Genomic DNA, 6,915 nt, shown 5'->3' with positions numbered 1-6,915 from the left:
AATCACCGATCTTGTTCAAGAAACTTTCGACCGGATCGCTCTTATTCGTCAAAATCTTCTTTCCGCTCGTAGACGTCAAAAGAGCTACGCCGATAAGCATCATGAACCACGCGAGTTTAATGTTGGTGATCGAGTTCTCCTTAAAGTATCTCCTTGGAAGGGGTAGTTCATTTTGGTAAAAGGAATAAGCTATCTCCTTGTTTTGTTAGCCCGTTTGAAATCGTTGAAAGGGTTGGTAGAGTTGCGTATTGTCTCGATCTCCCTGAGGAACTCTCCAATGTTCTTCCGACTTTCCACGTTTCCAATCTTAAGAGGTGCTAAGCCGAGGGGAATCTCCATATACCTCTCGACGAAGTACAAATTGATGAATCTATGCTTGCTATCAAGAAACCCATTGAGATCACGGATCATATGGACAGAGAAACTAAGCATAACAGTATTACGCTTGTCAAAGTTCGTTGGGAATCTAAGCATGGTCCCTAATTCACTTGGCAACGAGGAGACCAAATAGCGGCCAAGTACCTACACCTCCTCGTTACGGCTTAACCTCTAAATTCGAGTCGAAATTTCTAAAAGTAGGGAATGCTGTAACATTTCGGTTTTTTTTTTATTTCTCATATTTGTACTTTACCCGACACGGATTATATTCGGGTATTTCAACAATAAAAGTCTCGTTTTGTTAATATTTTTAATAACTATTAGAAGTTAGCACAGTTAGCCCCTAACTAAACTTTTATATTCCATTGCACCCTCAACCAAATACCAAATAGCAAATAGCAAAAATTATTCAAAATCTCTTCTCTTTTTTCCCTCCAACTCTCGGCCGATACCGACACACAAATCCTTCGTTGATCCGTAATAAACAGAATAAACAATGTCTTGACCTTACCAAATCGTTCTTTACCTTAAATCGCATCCCGCCGACGGGATAATTGTAGAAAACATTAATTAATTGACATCTATTTCCGTTGATTATGAACCACGGCTAAACGAAATTCAAAACCCTATAAATACACGACCTTGTTTCAATTAAACTTGCACACACCTTCCTCTCATTCCTATGAACCAAAGCCCTAACTCAATTTTACCATACGAAGTCGTCTGTATCAGTTTTAATACCAAGATCAGGCCGCAAGCCCTATTACGCCATTCACCCTCAATTCGCAACAAATAACGGTAATTACTATATGCATATTACTCGTTTTTAACCAACAATCAGAACCCCCAAACCAATTTTAACAAACATGGATTAATTTACCCGATTTGATAATCTAGGGTTTATGGGGTTCAGATTGAACAGCTAAGAGAGTATATATTTATTTTGTTTGATGTTCTAAACGTGTTAGACACCTACCCTGATGGCAGGTGCATGGTTAGGTAAACTTTGAACCGGCCTGGCACGGATTCGAACCCCCTGGCCCGGTTTTGTTTAATTTGTTTAGTTTATCTTTTTTAACCATTTTATTTGCAATATAATATTAAAGGAACGTTATTTTGATGAAACCAAACCCTGGGATTATCATTTCCCCTCATTTTTGGACCTCGCTTCACAACTTTTATTTATAAGTTGATATATATATATATATATATATATATATATAAGGTTCATGTGCATTTTAGTTTTAACATGAGAACGTAGAAAATAATACCAATTTATAAAAATATAAGAACGTAAGAAACAATACCAACTACATTACCAATCTACACAAACAATTATTTATAATAACAAAGAAAAAAGCCTAAAAATTACAACAACATAATCAAAATCAAGAACAAAATAATAACAGCAAATACCAACAAATACCAATATCAGCCAAAAAAAATCTAATAATAACGACAAAATATAAATAAGCAAATACTTATAACGTCTCATAATCGAAAATTAGCAAATACGGACCAAAAATAACAGCAAACACTTAAAAAAATAAACCTAATAATAACAACAAATTAGTTCTCACTATTTTAATGTTAAGAATAAAATGTATTTGATCATGTTCTATATATATATATAGGAGATGGATCAAATACAAACAAGAAAACTATGCTAAACGTGCGAACCAAGTGAAATGTTGAGTCGGATAATTTCTAAGGAAGATTGGAATCTTCTCAACCTCATCTGGAAATCAGCTAAGTATGGACTTCGAGCAAGCTTGGATGATCGAGCATGATTTACTACCTCGAGAAAGGTCTTCAGAACCATTTATGGTTAATTCTTCTAAGTGTTAAGGCTTTGAGCGAGCCACACTTCAACGAGCAAGAGTATTCGTCTATCGAGTATGGATTGCCAATCGAGCAAACAACTTTATCATACAAGTTTTAACCAAGTGTTACGAGCACAGGATGTCCGAGCACATGGTCACGAGCATGGATGCAATAAGAAGATGTCATATGTTCCAAGCAAGGACTTCGAGCATGGTTCAGTCCCCCGAGCAAGATTTACATCCGAGCATGATAAAGATTGTTCAATAAGTCTCCAAGACAGGATTGAAGGCATCAAGAAGAATGGGCTTGCCCGATGGACTAGTTCGAGCAAAGCATAGATTGGTCAAGAGGAATGAAGCCTGCTGGAAGAGAATATCTTCACTGAAGATATTCTAAGTAAAGTATGCTCGAAGACACTCATCGAGCATACCTTGCATAGTGAGTCTGCTCGAGCAAGATACTTATCATGCTCGAAGACTCTTACACTTGTATTTGTATTTGTCTATCATCATGTAATGATTAGGGATTCTAGAAGGAATGTTAGGGTCTATAAATAGGATCCTAGGTTTCCATTTAGGGTACGGATAACGACGACGGGCAGCACGCATTAAGAGAAAACATTCTAAAAGAATATTCCTTTGTTTTCCTCGTACTTCCGCCGCCATCACGAAATCCTAGATATTCCATTTACTGTTTCATTGAATGATACATTTAATACAGTGAATTTTGTCTTTGTCTTTGTATTTGTTCTTACTGAATATTATATTATCGTTTTGTTTGTGTTTGTTTCACACCTTCATTCCCATCCGTTGAATATCCGTCGGGATATTTGATAGGCCTTTGGGTTATTGAATCTGTGTGTTCTTGTCAACCTATCCTAGGTTTGCACCAGATTTATGGTCATCACAAGTGGTATCAGAGCTATTGGTAGCTCGCTAAAGGCCATGAGACTAAAGGTTGTGATAAAGCTTGAAGCTTTACAAAGTTTACTTCTTTGTAATCTCATATCTGAACAAGATGGATGATCAAGAAGTCTCAACAAACAAGATTCCAAGACTTTTAGGCAAGAAAACTTTATCAAATGGAAGGTGATGTTTGAAGCTGCTGTGAACTACAACAACCCTGAACTTTGGATCTCAATTAAAGAAGGTCAATATGTTCCATCAACTGCAACAAACAACAACCCAACAATAGAGCTCAAAATTAAGAAAAGGGATGATAAGGCACTGTCAATGTTAAAACTTGGTCTGTATTGGGAAATCCTGACTAATGTTAATCATCACAAGACAGCTAAGGATATGTATGATGATGTCATTAACATGTTTGAAGGAAACACTGAGTTAAGAGACATCAAGAAAGACAGACTGAAGCAGCAACTTGACCGTTTTAAGTTCAAGGAAAGCGAAAGACTAAAATCAGTATTGCAGAGGTTCATGACCATAGTGAATGAAATTAGAACAACTGATTTACTAATTTCTGATTTTGAATTAAACAAGAAGTTGTTGTCTTCACTATCCGGAGAATGGTACACAACAAGAAAATTCATCAAAGAGAAAGCAAGTTTTCCCAGTTTCAAATTCGATGGTATGATAGCATTTCTGAAGGATGTTGAGCATGAAATGATAGATAATTATATGATAAGAGAAGAAAAGTCCAGCTTCCCAATGACTAATACTCTTGTAGCACCAATAGAAATATCTCTCTTAAGTCTAACCAACAACCTATTGTTGAAGAGCCTTCTGAATCTGGTTCAGTATGTAGAGGACAGTCAAGGTTTAATGTACAACTAATTGAGGATGAAGTTGCCTCTACAGCAAGTGGACATGCCCCAAATGTACAGAACAATCCAAGACAAGGAACTGACTATCAGGCATTATTCTCAATGTTCACTAACTCCTACAACGCATATGTGGCAAAGAATCTCATTCATACAAGTGTAATGCAAGAAGATTTAGAACAGACTGTTGCAGATGATCTGGAGGACATGGACATCAAATGGCAGGCTGCAATGTTGGCAGTAAAGAGTAAGAGGCTGTATAACCGAACTGGAAGATCATCTTTTTTAGACCCAAATGACCGAATAGGGTTTGATAAATCAAAAGCCATATGTTACAACTTTCAACACCCAGGGCACTTTGCTAGAGAATGTAACCAACCAAAGCAGTTTGGAAATCAAGTTAAACAAAACCAGTTCTATCAAATTCAACACCAAAACTACCAGAGATCTCAACAAAGAAACCAGATGACCAATCAAAATCCTTATCTAAGTTAGAACAGACCCCAACAACAACAGGTCCAACCTCAAAGGAACAATCAATTGTAGATTCAAAACAATCAAAACAGAGGAAACACTAATGTGATGAATCAAGCAAGAGACCAAGGGAATGTAGCTGTTACAAGGGGACCATAGGATGGAGAATTTGATTGGAGCAACCATGTAGCTGAAATGGAAAAGGCAAATGTTGCTTTTATGTCAAAGGTGCAAGAGACAGGAGAATCCTCTGGTTCAAAGGAACAGACCATGAATTGCAATGATATATGGTATATGGGCAGTGGTTGTTCCAGGCACATGACCTATTATAAGGAAGCACTTATCAATTATGAAAGAAAATATGAAGGACCAGTTGCCTTTGTGAGTGATGAGAATGGAGGGAAATAGTAGGAAGAGGCACTCTCACAAATGGCAGAGTATCCTTTGAGAATGTGTTGCATGTTGAAGGACTGCAATATAACTTACTCAGCATTTCTCAAGTATGTGACAAAGGATACAAAGTGGCTTTCAATGATGAACATTGCCTTATCCTCAAGCCAGAATTTGTCATTCCATGTGAAATGATTATGATGATGGCTCCAATGAATGGGAACCTCTATGAGTTGAGAATGAATACTACAATATCAAGAGGTGGTTCATGTTTTGTCTCCAAAGCCACTGAGAATGAATAAAAACTGTGGTATAGGAAGATGTGTCATGTCCATCTGAAGAACATGAACAAATTGGTGAAAGATGAACATGTTGTGGGTCTTCCTACAAGAGAATTCAAATTGGAAGAAAAATGTTCATAATGTCTTAAGGGAAAATAGCACAAATCCTCTCATAAAAGCAAACTGAGCAATACAATTGATGAGGTAGAGGAACAGAGGTACAAAATTCAAAAATGGACTGATGGAAGAATTTTTCACTTCTAAAGGGATCTTTCAACAATACAGTGCTCTAAGAACTCTTGAATAGAATGGTGTTGCAGAAAGAAGAAACAGGACATCGATTGAAGCTGCAAGGACCATGATTGTTGATGCAAATCTACCAGTTACCTTCTGGTCAGAGGCTATTAACACTGCTTGCTATGTGAGAAACAGGGTTCTCTTGAACAAGACTCACAACAAGACTCCATATGAGATAATCTTCAAAAGAAAACCTTAAGTGTAGTTCTTGAAGCCTTTTGGATGTAGATGCTAACTGTTGAACACAAAAGACTATCTCAACAAATTCCAATCAAAATCTTTGGAATGCTTCTTTGTGGGATATTCATCTCTTTAAAAAGCTTACAGAGTCTATGTAAAGGAGCACATGGTGGTGATTGAATCATCTAACATTATCTTCAATGAAAATCATTTTAACAATGTGGAAGGACCCAAGTGGCTTTTTGACTTGGAAAAGATGATTAAATCATTTAAGATCGACAATGAAGACTTGGATGACAGCATGTTCAGGACAATAAATGAAGAGAAAGAAAAGCAAAAGCAAGTTGACCTGGACAAGTTATGGTCAACTGTTGCCTCAGAAAGTCATGGATTCAACTTTGAAAGAGGAAATGGATGACCAATTGAAATAGAAGTGACTGTTCAAGAAGCTGCAGTTGATGTCTCAAATGAAGGACCAAGTGAAGCTAAGAGTGAACAACCATAGAGTCAACAGCAAAGCCAATCAGAAGAAACAAACAGATTTGAAGACAGATATCAATCCTTGTTTGATTCTCTTCAGATTGGAACCAATGAAGCAACTACATTTGCAGATCCTCTACACCAAGAGAACAATGATCCTGAACAAGTGCCTGAGAATGAAACTGATGATATGAACATGACAAATCTTGAATAAGAAGTTTTAGCACAACAAATTGGTCAAACCACATCTGTTGAAAGAAATCATCCTTCAAAAAACATAATTGGTGACTTGCATGAAAAAGTGACTAGAAGTTCTTCTGAAAGAGAAAACATATGTCTTTATGCATGTTTCCTATCCCAAGTTGGGCCAAAGAACATAAATCAAGCATTGAAAGACAACAGCTGGGTGGAAGCTATGCAGGAAGAGTTGGCTCAGTTCAGAGACTTACATGTCTGGGATTTGGTTGACAAACCAAATATGTAATAGGAACCAAGTGGGTTTTCATAAGCAAGAAGGATGAAGGAGGGATTGTTATTAAAAACAAAGCAAGACTAGTAGCTCTAGGGTGCTTACAAGAAGATGGAGTAGACTTTGAAGAAGTTTTTACTCCTGTTGCAAAACTAGAGGCTATCAGAATCTTTCTAGCTTATGCAACATTCATGAACATAAAATTCTATCAATTGGATGTAAAGTCTGCATTTCTAAATAGAAAGATAGATGAAGAAGTCTACGTGGCACAACCACCTAGATTTGAAGATCCAATCCATTCCAACAAGGTGTACAAGCTCAGTAAAGCATTGTATGGATTACATCAAGCTCCTCGAGCCTGGTAT

The sequence above is a fragment of the Bidens hawaiensis genome, unplaced genomic scaffold, assembly GCF_021521415.1.
Source record: "Bidens hawaiensis isolate Kalapana, Puna unplaced genomic scaffold, B.hawaiensis_p1.1 tig00034236_1, whole genome shotgun sequence".
NCBI lineage: Eukaryota > Viridiplantae > Streptophyta > Magnoliopsida > Asterales > Asteraceae > Bidens > Bidens hawaiensis.
This window is presented reverse-complemented; position numbering follows the sequence as displayed.